At 41.1% G+C, this 18,323-nt stretch overlaps 1 protein-coding gene across 4 annotated transcripts in view; it reads right to left on the reverse strand.

The window, feature by feature from the left end:
- Window positions 1-18,323, reverse strand: part of RNF144B (ring finger protein 144B) — an 88,336-nt gene that overhangs the window by 36,625 nt on the left and 33,388 nt on the right. Inside the window, exons 1-2 of one of the 4 annotated variants that reach the window (XM_052807071.1) lie at window positions 13,901-14,222; window positions 13,685-13,764 (exon numbers count right to left, since the gene is read on the reverse strand). The exons of 2 other annotated variants lie outside the window; for them this stretch is intronic. The gene's annotated coding sequence lies outside the window, so the exon portion shown is untranslated. Of the gene's footprint in view, window positions 1-13,684; window positions 13,765-13,807; window positions 14,223-18,323 lie in introns of those variants that run through there. One more of the 4 variants, XM_052806993.1, reaches the window with a different exon arrangement.

Genomic DNA, 18,323 nt, shown 5'->3' on the forward strand with positions numbered 1-18,323 from the left:
GCTCATCTCACCGCAGCCTCATTAACCCCGGCGGGGTTCAGCAAACGAAGCGAACAGGATGGGAACCACAGAGACAGCTGCCTGGAGGAGGCACCACGGCTACCAGCAGCAGCACTCCCTCCGTGCTCCCTAAGGGTCCAGCTTGTCCATAAGTGGCCCTCCAGGTCAGGCTGGCACAGGCACAGCCATCCTGTTAGTACCTGAAAACCTGTCCATCGAAGAGAGAGCAGATGCATGGCCTACACGGACTGCTCCTTTTCCCAGAGCAACCCAACCAGCCGGTCTCTGCTTCTGCTCGCCAGAATTGTGACTTCTTCTACTGCTGCCAAGGGAAGCATGCAGTGGGGAAGAGTTAATGGTTACAGAAAAGGGTAGCCCCATCCAGCGGCAACTGGGCTCCGAAGAGAAATCAGGCCTGCGGAGGAAGTTCATTCCCATGATCAGATCAGATGGTGGAAATGATGGGGAGAGAAGGACACATGTCTTCCTCCTGCTCTTACCCTCTACTCCTTCTCCTGTTCTTTCCCCACATTTCAAGATATATTGTCCTCTCCCAAGCTCTCAAACCATCTCCCCAACTTTACCACCCTGGCAGAACTGACTTTTCCATACACTGCAGAGAAGCCGTGAAGTTCCACCTCAGTTGCTCCGAATTTTTATGGCTTTCACTTTGCTAGGCTTAGTCCCACAGACTGTCATTAGTTAATTATGCATCCATTAGCTCTCTTTACAGCAGCTTAAAATTCCTACTGTAATTACAAGTGAGTTGCCAACAGTTTAGGTTGAAAACAAAACACCTAAGATATGTGTTGTGCAGGGGAAGAGGGAATCACTGAAGAATGAGTTGGGGACAAAGAGGAAAACACCATTCTATATTTGCTTATATTAATAAAAGTCACCTGAAATAAAAGTAAATAGAAAGTCCCTGAAAAAAACAGACCCTCATATATAAAAAATACATTTCTAAGCACTAAGATCTTCCCTTTCATGCTCACAAACACAAATGACCCATTTAGGATAGAATCCCAAATAAAGCAAGAAATGTATCACTGAAACTGGAATACAGCACATAACTCTTCACAAAAACCTCCACCGAACAGCAACAAAGGCTCCATGAGATGTTGTGGAATAAGGATAAACATATCTCAGGGACACTCTAACCTGGAGGAACATAATAAACTAAGTTCTGCGCCAGTGCAAATGGGTGACGAGGAAGGCTCAAACTGGCCCCAGCGTGCATAAAGACTCACGAACTGTAAAGATCCAAGTGTTTTTACATACTTCTATCAGCCATGGACATGCACACACACACACACAAATACAGATCATACTCCTTTTACATTGCACAGAATTTCCAGGAAATGGGACGTATTTCCTCAAGTGGTATGCTGCCCATCTTATAAGGAAGAAGAACTGTTGGGAAGACTCATCCTTCCCTGGCTCTGACACTAATGGTGTTGATGCCACAGGATAAGGCATGACCAGACAGTCTGAATGTATGTGAGTGAGCTATATGGGCTCAGTCCTAGGAGGGCATAAACTGCACAGTCACCAGGACCAGAGTTTGCTGAGCGCTCAGACCTGTCAACGTTTCCATTTCATTCATCTGCCTGCAAACAATTTTGCTTTTTCTCTGGGAGATGACAAAGCTTTGTGCTTTCACGTAGCACTGAAATGTCTCAACACTATCCATAAGCAAGAAAACACTAGAGTGTGCTCAAAGCAGAAAGAGAAGGGCTTGGGGGGTCGAAAGGATAAGTACGAGCAGAAACACTAACACAAAAGCAGTGGAGGTTTTGAGCGAAATATGAAAAACACAACAAAAGCACTGGAGGAAGGAGTACAGAACTTGTCTGCCTTCAGGGCCTCCTGACACCACAGTGTCTGGTGTCTGGCTTAGAAAATGACTTCCTAACAGCAAATATCTGCTGTGCTGGCTTCTAGACAGGTACCCCTTGCAAATCTTGGTATTAGTGTCCTGAAGTGGAAACTATTAACTCCCTGAAGTGGGAGTGAGAGAGCAACTGGGTGGGTGTCTGGCAGCCAGCCAAGGTCAAGCCGCCATAGCTCCATAAAGGTGTTAAAAATTGATGCAACCTAGAGCTGAAACCTTCCCTGTGAGCATGCATTGTAAGGTAACATCCTTGTTACAATCACACAAAGGCTCACTTGAGTCTGCCCAGCTGCCTCAAACCAAGAATACCAGGCTCAAAGAACAGAAGTTACTCTGTATATGTGATAGAGCAAACAAGCCAGACAGTCTCCGGTGCTACAACATCAGAAGGACATTGTCTGTTTGCCTGCAATCAAGTCACTGTACTTAGTTAAAAAAATGTATCTGAATGTGACTTTCACCACTTGGAAACATCACATAAAATCATGAAAGCCTTCTGCACTGAAGCTGGAAGAGAATGAATGGATTATATTCAGCACCGTAAGTCATCCTTTCATTTTTCACATGCTACATCCAAAAGCAACAACAGAGTTCTTGGAGAAGCTACTTCAAGCCTTGTGTTTACAAACAATTCTGCTGAAGTTAGTAGAGCTGTACGCTTTTAGCTCAATTTGGAGTTTAAAGGAGTCAAGAAATGTACAAACATGAGACAAGTTGCTCCAGGAAACATTCATGGAATAAAAAGGGTCCTTTATGTGTTTTTCCCTGCGGGCTGGCGTGTGCCTGAGCCCGTTCTGTGGGGCAGGCTGAGCCCCGACAGTCCCCTCGACCCCAGTACCCCCCCAGGCTTGCCGTAAACCAGCACCCAGGCATGGACTTGCACACACACGGTGGCATCGTAAAGAGGTCACGTGTGGGTCTAACACATAACATAGCACTTCCCAGTTTACGAAAAACATTTTAGTGTCAGAACGAACACACAGCACCTGTGCTAAGCTCCTACTTAGTGTCCCAGGTATTCACCGAACGTCCTTGAAGAAACATTTGCAAGCACTGTAATTGTTTCTTATGCCCTAGAGATTTTTTAAGTACTCCACCCATTACGAAATTACTTTAATGCCATACAAAAACCTGTTTTGACATCGTTCAGCTCAGGATTCTGTTGTTTACTGTAACTAAGGTTCCCCCCTTCAAAATAAAATAGAAAAAGAAAACTACCTGAAAAATACAAGTGTTCAAAACCAATGCTAAAAATCAGGCCCTTGGCAAAAAAGAATAATTATAGAAAGATTTAAAAAATAGAGTGGTATTAAGATAAGAGGGTCAGATCATAGAAGATATAAACTGAACTATGAAATTAGGACCTGTGAAGACAGCTGTCAGAAACCCACATTTCTATCAATTTCAGCAAAACCCCATCATTACCAGTTTTGGTTACAAGTCCTTAGCTGTCCCAACTCTCTCAAGACAATGTTATTCAAAATTCACTTCTAAGGCAGCTCTTTTAAACTCAACAGCTCTGCACAGAGAATTAGTCTGAATCAAGCGCACCAGTACTTCTGTGGTCAAATAGACTGACCACTAAACCACAATGCATTAATTTCTCCTCCTTTTGATATGCACTGCCTACACAGAGCTACCTATCTACAGCATTACTTACCAAGCAGTGATTCACTAAGGCTGTAAAACGTATGCTTAAAACTCCAATTCAGGAAAGCCTTCATCTTCAAGAAGGGCATTTAATCATATGTTTAAGGGCTCCTGAGTATCAAAGCCTGAATATCTTGCTTTATTGCAATGAGATTATTAACAAGCTAAACAACTACTTAGATTTCCTGAAATTGTGGTGTTAAAAAAAAGCAACCAGATCTGCAAATAAAAGGTCTAATTTTAAATACATTTTTAATATATTCAGAATTACTGTTTTACATCTCTGACTTAAGACAGCAAGCACTTGATTACATGCATGTACAAGGAAAACCCATTTCTGGATTACCATAATATACTACCAAGACGAAGTATTAGAGAGAATAAAAGTATTACAATATGTGTTCTCTTTGAGCAGGGCTTAAGAAAAGTCAGATGTATAATATTTTATGACAGCTTTCTGCACGGTAAAATTTTTATTTTAAGAAAACTTCTTTAAAGAACAAGCAGCCTAAGTAAACATGCTGTCTGGTACATGAGAACACACTGAAGGCAATTTCTCTCACTTGTTTTCATTGGAATGCCTGGAAAAAAAAAAAAAGAGCCCTTGAGCTGCTGTTCAAGAAGCACTGGCTGTATGGAGTATTTTCATATCATGCTAGCAACCAAAAAATAAATATATCAAATACTTTGAAAGGAATGTAGTGAGTGGGAAGCCTCTTGCACAAAAAAAATGTAAGGGACAGACTGCACTAATTAAGAATATCATCCAGCTTCCTGCCAGGCATTTTTATACCAGCAATTTAGGATGCCTAAAACACACATTGAACAGCTTCCCAAATCTCACAGGCACCAAATAATTTCAAATCATTCTAATAAATCAAAACACCATTAGGGCACATGTAAATCAGTCTCCACAAGTCTTTGAGAGTACACTTGTCAGGTAATACCCTCTACTGTACTGTAATACTGTGAGGTATGAATAACTTTTGAGATTTTAAACCACCAGTTCTTTACAGTAACTTCTAGCAACCCTACATCAATATGTCTTTGGGAAGTTTCTTTGCACGAAGACCATGGATATTAATTGAATATAACAAACCACTTTTTTTTTTCCAAAACAGATGTGACTGCAATTGTGGGAATCCTTTATGTGTTTCCTTGCAATACTGCTTTAGAATAAGCAAGGGGAAAAATGTGGGCTTTTCCCCCTCCCATTGCTAAAAAGCTGGGGAGTCGAAGAAAAGGGAATCTAATAGCTAATGGTGAAATAAATGCTGCTACTCCCAGCTGACAGGCAGCTAGGAAAAGCACTTTCTGATCACTTAAAGATAAAAACATGAAGACTGAAAAAGAAATAATGGAGCCTGTTACTAAGCTGAAATGCATAATCAAAACATGGTCTTCGTTTCTTTTCAATACTGACAGGAGCCACAAAATGGCAGTATTAATTGAATCCATGAGAAAGGGAGTAAGCCCTTCTACATGGAATGAGGTCAGATCGTCGTATCGCAGAAGCCACCACCTTCACTCACTTCTCATGGAACTGTTCTTGAACTAGGACATACCAAAGTTCAGGACACAGCTCTGTCAACATCGGCAGGCTGGAAAGCCATAGCTCCCGGCACCAGGACCAAGTGGATGTGAGTCCTGGGCAGGCCTGTGGGCATCAAGTTTGGGAGGACCCAAATGTGTCAAACTTACTCTGCCTGAGCAGCGTAATGGTGTCGGCCACAGGCAGCAGGCTATGGTGATACGTCTGGTCCCTAGCAGGATTCCCCTAAAGTTTTATGTTCACCCTGGCAGTCACAGAGCTAAAGAAAGTTGATCAGCACAAAATGCAGTGAAACAGGCAAAGTGCAGCCAGACAACAGAACTTGTGTATTTTGGCATCAAACATTTCCAAATATTTCCAAAACACATCAAAACAACAAAATTATACCAAGTGGAATTCCAAGTATTGGTTACCAGGTCTAAGATTAGACTCTAAAGCTTATCTAAATAACATCCCCTATTCTTAATGACACTACACAACATCTAATGCTAAGCTACAAGGAATTCCCAGCCAAACTAGTTTGGTGCACTTTACTTTTAACTTCCTGTTGACGAGAGGTAATATACCACTACTAAATAAAAACACACTCTTCATGACATTAATGACAAAAGCAAATGATCGGTCTTCCTCTCTGTCCACACGAAACCTTTTGGTAACTGTAGCATTTACTAAGTAAAAAGGAATTGAGCTTTTGGGAGGTCAAACAGGTTGATAACTTGGCTAGCTGTCTCAGCTGAAACAGGAATAGGAAGTCAGATGTAATAATTCGCCTTTGACACAGAAAAAAAAGTTTATTTTTGTTAATCAGATAACGAAACCTTGGGATATGTTAACTCCTTGAGCTGGAATATGTACAGTTTAGATAGGGCATGTTCAGAAGATATTTGTGACATTGGCCTGTTCTAACATCAAGGATTTTTAGAAGATATTTGTAAACATGCATTGTTAAAGTGAAAGCAATGGAATGTTATTTGACAGAGGGACCAACTTGATCTGTTTGTTCATAGCATGTACTCTTCTTCTAAGAAGAAACTAACTGGGCTGTTGGGCTCCTCGGGCTGGACATGGCTCCTTTTTCAGAGCAGCCAATGCTGTGTTTGGAGCAAGCAGTGTCCTGACTGCAAGGCAAGCAGGTCAAGGCAAGTGGAGACGTGACACAAAGCCAGGCCTCGAAAGTGACAGCAAGAAACTTCTTAGGGCCAAGGGAAGAGTGCAGAGTTTGCCAGAAGCCAAAGAAGAACTCAGCTGAGTGAAACAATGAAATTGATCCTCCACCGAATTCTGCAAAAACACCATATACTAAAAAAAGTTACTGAACACTATCTAGTGAAAAAAATTAACACATATTTAGGTATTTATTTTTAGAAGGGATGATCTGAGAAATGTTTTTTTCAGTGCTTGCAATAAGATGACACCTTTAACATCTCTGTCATTTCGTCAGGCCAAGAAAATGGCAAACCTGCAAGATTATGGCCTTACAGTCTTTGTTCACGACAAGCATCGAAAAGCACTTTCACACAAGTTTAGATTTATATCAACAGGAATCAAAGAGTAAGTTCATTTTCCTTTTATAACAATTTTTGTCTGACTGCTCAGTGAATAAAACTAATAAGTATAATGTTCTAATTTGCCCCTATCTAATCTCACAGTCAAATATGCTGCCCATTATTACAGAAGAAACACGCTGTGCAAGGTAACCAAGATAAAACAGGTAAAACATTGGAAACTGCCCTTGATCCAAATAACTCTTGATGACTTAGAAAGCGAGGGGGGGGACACACTACCCAGTGGTAACTTTCAAGTCTTAGCTACAATGACATTCAGTACATCAAAGACTGGGAGTCAACTATGAAGATTAGACCTTGGGGAAGTCACTATCACCAATATAAGCGTTTTCCATTAAGAAAACAACATGAATAGCTAATGACTGTGCTGGAGTTTGACAAGAAACAATACAGTCATTAAGAAGCAATAGCAGAGGTTTGGATCCGGACATGAGCAGGTTGTTTTGGAACTGAACACATGCATTTACTGAAATAACTACTACTGCTTCTCACAACTGGTTATTAAACTAATCAGAGTGTATCCCTGAACCACTCCTCTGCCAGTCCCTGAATAAGCCCTACCAAAGTCAGCTGCAAACGGGGATGAGGAAGGACAGAGCACTGAACGAGTCCCAGCTCTGGCCAGATCTGCAGAGGTAAAAAAGAGAAGTAAACTCCAGTAACAATCCCCTAACTGAGCTTCCCTCTGCTTGTCCTCTCAATATCCACATTTGCTCTCCCTCTTTTGCAGCCCACACATGGGAAGTGCAATGAGCCCAGCACGCTGGGAGATGGCTCCTGGGAGGGAGACAGCTCCTGGGAGGCGATTCTTTCGACATTGCCTGCTGCCCCAGCACGGAGGAGCCCCATGGTGCCCACGCCATCAATCAGGATGTGACTATGGGGCGTCTCTAACCTCTGACAGGCTTCACGTACACGCTACTGAACAAAAGTTGCAAACTATGCTGGAATAACAATAATAGCTTCAACTACAATTAGTCTTATGCTCTTCACTAACAGCTACATATTTTAAAATCACCTATATATTCCTACTTTTATAAATAGAGCATGATCTATTTTGTTCTGCATCTTACTAACTATATAAGACAAATATGACATTTTCTTAAACTTGAGTAAAAAAGCTTTGCAGCATCTCAGCTGATGACACTGTCTGTCATGCAACACAATGTTGTCATCTCATTGCTACCCTGCCCTCTCCCACCTGCATCCACTTTCTGTCTCTGTGTTTCAGGCTCTAAGCGCTGACAGAAGATTTTTGCCTGTACAGTGTCAAGCACAGGGAACACAGTTTCTCAGGGGCTCGATGCAACTACTTACAAATCCGGATGATACTGCAAGACATATAATAAACCAGAAGTGTACATCAAATGCAGTTTGCATTCATCATTCCCTCCCTTCAGTTCCAAATTTCAACCTTCATTACAGAAATAATTTCAGAGAACAGCAACCTGTAAACATACAAGATTTCAGCCTCATGTGCCTTAGTATCTGTTAACAACTGGCTAGTCTCTACATGATCTTAGCCACGAAGTCGAAGCCCTGCCAATGGGAGTGTTTCCAATGGCTCCAATGGACCTGCTTATGTGTGCAAAGATAAGCAACTAGGAGCAGTTGAAAGAAGCTGCCCCACCTCCCAAACACTCAGAAAAATTAGTATCTAGAACACAGCACTGAAGGAACTCATAGACTAACTATACTATAGGGTGACAATCTTACAGAAACCTTTCTAAAGATATATTTCTGCTAGCTGCTCTTTTAATTATGACCATGACAGCTAATGCCCCTCAAATAGGCATTTTGCCCTCATTGTAAGGAATTAGGAAAAGGAGCTATGGCAAGAATTCTCGACTCCTCTACTCCTTTCCCCACAACTACACGTTTCCTTCATTTGTTGGCCCATCCTCTCAAAATGTGGGAAGCTAAGTCAACAAGGGGGTTGAAACCGGTCAAGCCACGTACACTGCTTGGGTATTTGCAATAAAAACACTGACCAATCCAAAAAATACATGTCCTTAAAGTAGTATTGGATAAATTATATATACATATATGTGGCTTTTACTCCACTCCAGGCAAAGGGCATGATTGCCTTTCCCACAAATCCTCCCCGGAGACTGTGATGGAGATTCCCCACCACCAAACCCATCAGTGCAACTGTGAAGAGGTCAGGTGGGTGCAAGATTGCATCCACTCCATTGTGCAAAACTTCAGCAAGCAAGTTATTGCTGGCCCTGTGGATGTTATCTTAGCCCTATAATGGGAAAACCCCATTGGGAAGGGTTCCAAGACCAGAGGTAAGCCGAGGGTCCACTGCTGTGAAAAAGCTCCAAGTGAGTGCAATGGTAAATAGCACACAGCATCAGCCTGTTTTCCCCACTGACTACATTTTTGTAACCTTTTTTTGAAGGGGGTAAGACCAGCTTGTTTTCCTTCATCATCTCCCCACCTCCACCCATCAGAATGCTTCCAAAGTTAAGCACAGGCAGAACACATGAACTTTTCCATCTATTGCTGACATAACCAGCATCAGCCTGTATGTCACAGCTTCTACTTAAACCTGGAATTTTCTTTGCATGCAAATGATTCGCCTACATACTAGCTGTCATGAAATGTGTTTTTCCTTCTATGTACATAGGGTTTAGGGTTTACAGCATGCAATTTTGAATGATTTGCAGCTATATATACATGAGCAAGGAATTGACCCCTAAGCCACAGCAGCATATAGCACATAAGAGCATAAGTAGCCGTTGTCTTGAAGGACCCATTTCATTCCCTGAACACAGAGATACAGCTCTTTCGTTGCAATTTTTTTTCCTTTTTGCAAACATATAAAGCACATAAAAGTTTTCAGTTCTGCACATTTACTCCCTGGCAGTCTGAAGATACAATAGTTTGTATAACCAAACATGAATATCAAAGCTTCTGTTAGACACCCAGACAGCGTCCACTCTTTGAGTAATGACTCATGTCATATACTTTCCCTCCTCTCCTCGTTAATACAGCAAAGTGAAAGGCAGAAAAGCTTGCAACAGACACAAATACTGACATTCTCAATTAAAAGGGAGAAACATGATCATGACAGTAAAATGGTATTTTTTTTCTTCTAGTAAAAAGTAATTTTGTACTCTGTCTCCTAATCAGCATCTCTTGTCTCTCCTTCAGACACAAAGCAGGTAGAATGGTTGTGTCTACAACAAGCTCCGGTGCACAGGAAGAAACCCCATGCAGGGGATGTGTTCTAGTGTGCACGAACTCACATTCACAAGCTGGACTTTTCCACAGTAATATGCTGGCTATAGCTTTCACGAACAGCATGTCTTGACTTCACCATCTTCACTGCTAACAGCTCCAGACCAACACCAAAAAATACACCTCATCAAGCCCCAATTCTGGAGCCACACAATAGTCCCACTCTGACTCACCCAACTGCCCTTATTTATGGTCTTTGAAGTCTGTCAGACAGGTACAGAATTTCTCATTAGGTTTTATATAAACATAATTTATACAAAGTCCCTTCACTACAGCATGTCTGAGACCGCCTTACTTCAGAGAGGTTAACAGTTCTCCAGCAGGAGCCAGGTTCACATGGCCCAAATCGCTGTGGCCAGCGCTGGCTGGCTTTGGGACTCCAGAGATACTGACCTGCTTGGAAACAGGAGCCACAAGGATGCCTGTAGGTCCCGTAGTTGAGCAGCTCAAACTCCCCTGAAGCCAAAACTGTACTTGCAGGCACCAAGGACATACAAAGAATCAAGTAAGCTGATGGCATTTCTAATTACAGATTATGGATTTTCCCTTGGAGGCTGAGCAGATTCCCCTAGAAATACCATGAAAAACCACCCAGCTTTTGGGCAACCCACAATATTTCTTCTTTATTAAAATAGAATAAGAGGAACCAGAAACGGGGAACGTGTCATTGTGTGCAAGTATCAACACATACAAAGAGATCCAGGAAACTGCATCAACAAAATGTGTTTTATATAGCTACATTTTTTATCTGAAAGTGCGTTTGCAATGCCGTTAACCTAGTTGTACTCTCAAGCCTAGAAATTTCCACTCAGCACCTCTGCTCCTCCCTGGAAGACTAGGAGTTGGAAAAGTCCCACTTCAGCAGGAAGTGAAGGATGAGGTCCTTTGTAATTTGAGATGCTATCTTTTTTTTTTTATGAGTGTTTTAGTATCTGCTAGCAATGATCTACTTTATGAATGTAATGCCCACTCAGTTCCCACTGAGTCAAAACCATTTACAAGAGACACAGAGAAAGATTACCGAACACTATTTTCTTACTGATCAGCACAAAGTTATTTGGCATGAGCATCTCTGTAAATATTTGTCCAAGACTGGGTAAATTTGCAGTGTACGATGGCCCTCAGACCTGTACTTCTCTCTGTCAAGTGAGAAGGCTCATAGTCTAGCATTGGAGCTCAGCTGTGCTTCAGCAGAAATACAAAATGCTAGAGGCTGAGCTTAGTATCATTGCTGTCTTTCCCTCTGGACCTGTTCTTTTTTGTTTTGTTCAATATTCACCTTCACAAACAAAAAGAAGATTAATTTTGAGATGGAATGAATGTAAGGTTATTCCTGGCTGTTGGGTAATGAAGAGAATTTGTGAAGTGCATTAGACAGAGCTGGGCTTTGGCATGGGAGGCCAGAGGGAGGGGAGGGAACTGTACCTACCTCCTGGCGAGCACACAGGGGAAGAGGACAGATCCAGAACCATTTTCAGCCTCATGAAGCTGAAGGCAATGTCTGCTTTGGTATGTACAAGGAGGTCCGATGGACTCAGTTCACAGCGACACTAGCAGCCTGCCACAGTATTTTGTTCACATGTGCTTGTGACATCCATAGGCCCAGAGCTATAATTACGGTCTCAGATGTCATGGTACTACTAGCCCAGGAGATATTTATGGATCTGATACATACAATCTATAGGCACTGTGTAGTTTCAGACACATTCAAGAAAACTCCCCACTCAAAGAAGAGGGACAGCAAGTCTATAGCAGTTTTTTGAGCTACACATCAAAGCAATACACTCCACTGGGTCTCACCACTGAAAGCCACTGAAAGGTCTGGACAAGGTGGATTGCAGGCACAGGGCTCAGACTCATACCATAGATATTATCAGAGGCATACTAATGAACTGGGGTTAAGTATTAGTGCTGCTTATTTTCCTGTAAAGTGACTTGCTGCTTCTTCTCACAGTCACATTTTAAACTTAGGATGATAATAAGGACAAGTACATACTTTCCTTCTCCACCAGAAGGGAAAGGCCAGATAACCACTTGAACACTGTTTATTTATTTCTACAAAACTTATGAAGCATTTAGAGAATATAGTGTAATCCAAGAACCTAGCTAGAGAGAAACAACTCCATATTGTTTGCTATTTATATTATTAACTTTTGCTCCAAAGTATACCACCACACAAACAAAATCACCAAAATGTCACCATCTGTGGGAAAGAAGACTGTGACTATCAGCAAGGAGCACGCAGGCTATAGTTCAGCATGGGGAACAGAAACTATACCAGGTTGCCAAATGCTATTCCTACATGAAGTGTATGAAGGTTTCTATGTCCTTGTATAAGCAGACAGCACTTAGTGTTAAATAACCCCATTGGACAGTAAGGTGCATGAGAGAAAAGGAGTCTGATTCTCATCATACTGGCTTGGCTCCAGAATAGCTCCAGTTTATTTTGAAGGAATACCTCCCACTTTACCACAGCTTTAGACACTCTGCAAACACACTCCTCTCAATCCATAATCTAAAGCATTACTTTCGGGAGCATAACAGCAGCCATCCCCTTATCAATGTGCTGTATTTTTTCCAACTTAGCTTATGTTCACCGAGGGAAGGGTTTCAGCCACTTTCATGCTATGACAACAACCCATACACCCACTCACATTCAGACATAGACGAGTCCTAAACAGGACAAGAATCAGGTCAATGTATTTGTTTTGGAAAATATTTAAGGACAGGATTTTGAAACTTCTGTTTCCAGAAATATTGGCATCCCAAACCCAGTGCTTGCCCTTAACTGAGACCACTTGCCCTTCAGACTGAGGGTAGCCAAACATATCATGTTGCTGTGCCTGCTCACAGTTCATTGGAAAGCTGCATGGGGGCATTTCAGTCATGGACTGTATCTCTGCTAACATTTACTTCTTAAAAGCATTCAGTGTCTATTTACCAAGAGGATGGGAAGTCAGCCGGCAATGCTTCCTTAACTATAGTTATCCTAAATATTTTACTACTTACAGTGCTCTCTGAAGGAAGGCATTTAATATTGCTGTATACATTTAGGAAGCAGCGTGCCTTTGTATTACAGAAAATACAGAGCGTTATAGTAAGTCAGACTGAAACATCTTCATTACTGAAGTAGCTTTGTACTGATAAAGCCTTATGCTGAGAAAGCAGTGCAAACATATCAGTAAATGCAATTTTCTGTTCTTAGTGTAAAAAAATTTAAAAACACAAACTAGAAAACAAATGTATTGTATATTTAGTATGTGCTTACACAAACCACATAACCCTAAACCCTGAACAGATTAGAAGTGTACATTAACACTTATAATACAGATCAGCATATTTTTCCTTCCCGATACCAGCTGTACAAGACTGTGGCAGAAGAAATGCCTTTAAACCAGGAGGAAATCTCTGCATTTTAAACTCGGGCTCCCTCCAGCTTAATCAGATGTGTTTTCAGTATGAACAGAGTTCTTGTATTTAAACTAAAACAGATACATTGACTGACATTATGCCATCTTAGCAACTGCTTTCCATTACAGATATGTCCTAATACTACAGCATTTTCAAACACTTCACACAGATATTTCTTTAAAAGTTACACTGACAAGAGTAATTTCACCCTTTTGGGAAGTACTTGATGTCTAATTAATTTTCTGTGCCTTTAACAGTCGGGACTCCAAGATTTCCGTTTGCCTCAGCTCTAAGCACCACACAGTTTGATTTTAGCCAAACCACAAATAACATTTATTTTAGCTCTTTAATCATTCTAGTTCTTACCTTTTTTTTAACTAAGCCTTTTCTACTTTCTTCCATCAGAAGCAAATGCTGGCTTTCTGTTGTTTTCAGGGTATCCTTTGCTTTTAAGGGAAAAAACAGACAGAAAGCTGTATTCCAACATACCTTGAAAGGAAAGCAGCATTCACTGCCAGCTGTGTGACTTTTCAGTAGCTGCACTCAGACTCCAGCATTCCCAAGAACCACGATGTCACAAACCTCTAAAGCTCGCAACCAGCAGCGGAGGCAGATTGCTCTCGCACGCCCTTCCTCCTCGCCGGGTATCTGACAGCTGTACACTTTTTAGGACTGCAGCAGGACTTGTCTCCCAGCCCCTTTGCCACTCTGATAAATCATCCCCTCCCTGCTATTAAGAGCATGCTGCCATTATATCTTAAAAGCACGTCACAGCTTGTATGCAGTAGCTGTGGGAAAGCTGCATTTACTTATACAGGAAGCTTGAGCACAGCACTTCCTACTTCCCATCCGAGTCTCAATTCAACTGCAGGTGATTACTTAAACCCTCTCAGCTTCCAGCCAATGCATACCCTACGTTCTTATCTGGATATCTGTGCTGCTTTTAATCACAACTCCCATCTGAGCCCTGACAAGATAAAACTGAAAGAGACAAGGCATTAGATGTGACACTCCTCCCAATTACCATTTAACCTGTTTTGGGATAGCAGTTTGTGTAGCAGCTGCCCTCCCGGCAGATGATGTCTGAAACATTGCTGGCTTCTGTTTATCTCCACATGTGAAAAACGTCATTTAAAAGCAAAGTGATTTCTTCACGTTGGAGGGCAAGGGAGCAAAAAATCTAAATGCACAAGTATCAGTGTCATTTCAAATCCGAGTGCTTAATGATGACGGTGCCAATACTAAATTTTGACTCTTTAAGCTGGGCTTGTGTGCAAGAGGGGCTGGAAATTCTTCAGTTGCGTACTCCAAACCTACGGGTGTGATTCACACCAGCCAAGAAGCAGGAGAAGGTATTATTGTGCCACATGACACCAAACCCTCAAGAACTTTTCCTGCTGTAGGAAATGTACCACATCCACAGATAAGAAGTACAGATGTATCTGAGTGCAGGGGGTGCAGGAAAACAGAGGGAGAAAAAGTATAGATGCTGGTCTATAATTTTCTCTTTTCGATGAAATAAGTTTACTTTGTACTTCATGCAATTATTGCTGGCATTTTGCCTTCAGTACTTTTCTGTGAAGACGGATGTATAGGCATTTCTTCCGGGCTGCACAGAAGCTCACAGCTGAGCTTTTAGTTATTTTCAGACAATTACATGGCACCAGATTAATTTAAGGAAAAGGCAGAGAGCTCGTGCAACCTTAATTCAGCCTCTTTGCACCTATGCATTACAGCTTTGCTTGAATTATCATGTAGTCTTTTCCCCTTGGAATAAGTACAAACTTTATCAATCTATTTGACACTGGGTGTTACATATAATTTTCCATCTGGGGAGGGAGGGAAATAACCAGAAAAAATATAGGCGTTCCAACATGTGGAATCACGTTGATCCCTGCAGCACTCCTCAATAGGATTACAATAAGATTAGGCAACCTAGAGCCATGTCACAGACATTGCCACTTGAGTTGGTAAAGCAATTCCCAGCAGTAGCAGACTTTTATCCTCAGCAGTGACCAATCCTAGACAGTACTCAAGAAACACGTGGGGCTCTGAGCTATTTTTTAGGCTGCAGAGCAGTAGCGAAAATGTGGAATTGTGTCAAACTTCATGATTAGAAAAGGAGCCTGCTTCAGTGGTTACATTTTTATCCTCCATCTTCTGTTCTAGTATGAAATAGTTTAAGCCTCTATCACTGTCTTTCCACTACGTCCCCTCTCTTCTCCCTCCCTCTGTTCCAGCTCCTATATTTTCTTCCTACAGCTGCTACCTTTGCTACTCTGCCTCCACCACCCAGGTACTTGTTAGGCCACAGATGAAGCGCAGCAAGAAAAATCTTCTTGCTCTCAGCTCCTGTGATCAGCACCACAGCACTTGAACAGCAAAAGGACAATGATCTCAAGGAGGAGAGTGGTGAGAGAGGGAGGATGAAGGAAATCAAGTCATTCATGCAGGTGCAGGGAAAATGGCAAGGCAATAGGTCCAGAAGTAGAGCAGGGTAGCTGCCAGCAGCAAAGCAGCAAAAGTAGCATCTGGTTTGGTACTTACTCCTTGCTGGCACAATAAAACAATAACAAGCTTCACTGCAGTAGCCTCCACCAGTCAAGAGAAACAACTGCAAATAAAGGCTAATCATCTTTCCTTCAGATAAATGATGAGGCCAGCTTGTATCTAGGGGGGCTGTTCTTTTGAATTAAGAAAACTAGATTAGGCCATTAAAATGCAGATAAATTCTGGAAACTTCAGCTGCAAACATCACGTGATGCTTTTATCTGGTTTCCTACTATGTATCTCTATGCATGAAAGTTATAATGTGACTGCACAAATGTGCAAAACTGCTTACGGCAAAATTAATTTCCCTTAAACATCACAAAATTGCTGAGAAACTTCATGAATGTTTCTCAAGACACTTAACTTTCTGGAAAATGTTAAGATGTACTCATTCCAAGCACTCCACTTCTAGAGTATCAAATCCCAAACTGTGGTCCCTGGATTTACATGCAGGACAATCACTTAACGATGCTCTGTGGACAGCTGGCTATTCCCCTGCTTCCGTCTTCACTTCTGTATCTGCCCCTACTTCTGTGCTTATCCAGGATCTCCACAGCAAAGAGGAGCTGAAGGTGATGTGGCACTGTGCAAGAGCACAGGCTATAAGGACTTGAGATGATCAATACTGATGATTCTTTCCATTGCCATCACCAAAAGGCATGAGCTGGACTGGTACGAGCTCTTCTGTCAAAATGATTTCTATTCCAGCTATACCTTGAGCCCAGGTACTTCATACTTTCACAGAAGCACACCTTCTTGGCAAGCTAATTCTGTTAAGTGTTATGAGTCATGCTAAAATTGCTACCCAGCTCAAATCCCTGAATCTCTTAACCCAGATTGATTGATTTCCTTTTTAAGCCAACAAATAAATAAAAAATACAAGTTCAGAATGTCACGCAATACCATTCAAGGCACAAGCTAAGCCCTCCCCATTTGCTTTCTTCTTCGATAACAGTGATATAAAGCACAAAACTGAGAGGGTCCAATTAATTTTTTGGACACTCTTAACTGACGCTTTTATAACTCTAGGGCTGGGGGAATGGCTGAGCCTCTGGGATGATACATGCCAAAATGCAACACCACCATGAATTTTTAGTTGAGTTACTAGCCAGAATAAGAATAAAGGTTGGCATAGCTAATTACTAACATTGCTGTGTCATCCTTGCAGCTACTTGAAATACAAAGTGACTAAGCCACTCTGGCATTAACTAAAATTACTAATTAATTTATGACGTAGGTGGGTAAAAAGGTAACAGCATGACCACTGAAAAGATCTCTCACATCCCACAAACGGAATACCATTAACAGCAAATGAAAACACTGAGTTAGTGTATAACTAACAAACAGTTCCATTATAATTCTACAGAAAGAACTAGGATTAGCTTGTGAAGAAAGAAAAGAAATTTTCACTACCCTGATTCACAGTTTTCAACTGATAAAACACAAACATCCTGAAAAATAATTGCTATCCATAGTTGCAAAATAAAAACAGGTTTTGTAACAGGCTTTCTAAAACCAGAGCTAAGTAAGAAAAATGTGTCTTTATCCCCTTTATTTACTGTACATGCAAATTATCCATTTTCCTATGCAAAAAAAAAAAAAGGAAAGAAGTATTTGTATATGCAAGAGAGACAGTTTCACAACAAAAATAGATACTAATGTGTATGTGTAACATAACCAATGCTGAAAACAAAACAGGAAGGGTTTTTGTACAGTGAGTATACACATATTATCTGAAGTGGCAAGTATGACGCCCCTGATGTCATGGGCTAAGAATAGTTTTCTTCAATGGGAACTATTTTAAAGGGGGACTACACCATCAAAAGTCATTTGTGGTACCTTCATAAACCTAATATTTTAAAAAAGGAATCTCTGTTCAATATATGTGTGATTTATATAATCACACAACACTAGAAATCAGATGTAAATGCAAAAAATATAGAGCTATGTACTATTTTGCATGCAGACAAGATTTACTCGGAATAGCTACAAGAAAATCAGGATTACATCTTTTCCTGTTTAAATAACCCTATTGTTCTACAATTCTGACTTGGTATGCAAGTCACTCGCTGACAAATCAGGCTTGAAATCTTCATTATTCCCTTTAGCTAAAACATAGTAAAACTTTATTATAAGGTGTTTTGCATTGGAGTGAAATAAATCAAGTTAAATTATTTTGAAAGAATAGTAGGTACAAATCTAAAGAGCTTTTTATTTTACAGGAAAAAAGTGAGTGGGGTGGCACAGTGTCTACTGAACATTTATAATCATTATGATCTCAAAGTGCGTAGATTTGTCTCAGACACAAGGAAAAGTGGTAGGTGACTTACACTCATCCTGCTCTATGAACAAGGCAAAATGCAATATTCATTAAAATTTGTTGGCACAGCAGACCATCTCCAAACAAAACATGATCATATGGCTTCCATAAAGCTCTGTATTTCGTCTCCATAGA

This window comes from Harpia harpyja, chromosome 1 (assembly GCF_026419915.1).
Source record: "Harpia harpyja isolate bHarHar1 chromosome 1, bHarHar1 primary haplotype, whole genome shotgun sequence".
Lineage (NCBI taxonomy): Eukaryota > Metazoa > Chordata > Aves > Accipitriformes > Accipitridae > Harpia > Harpia harpyja.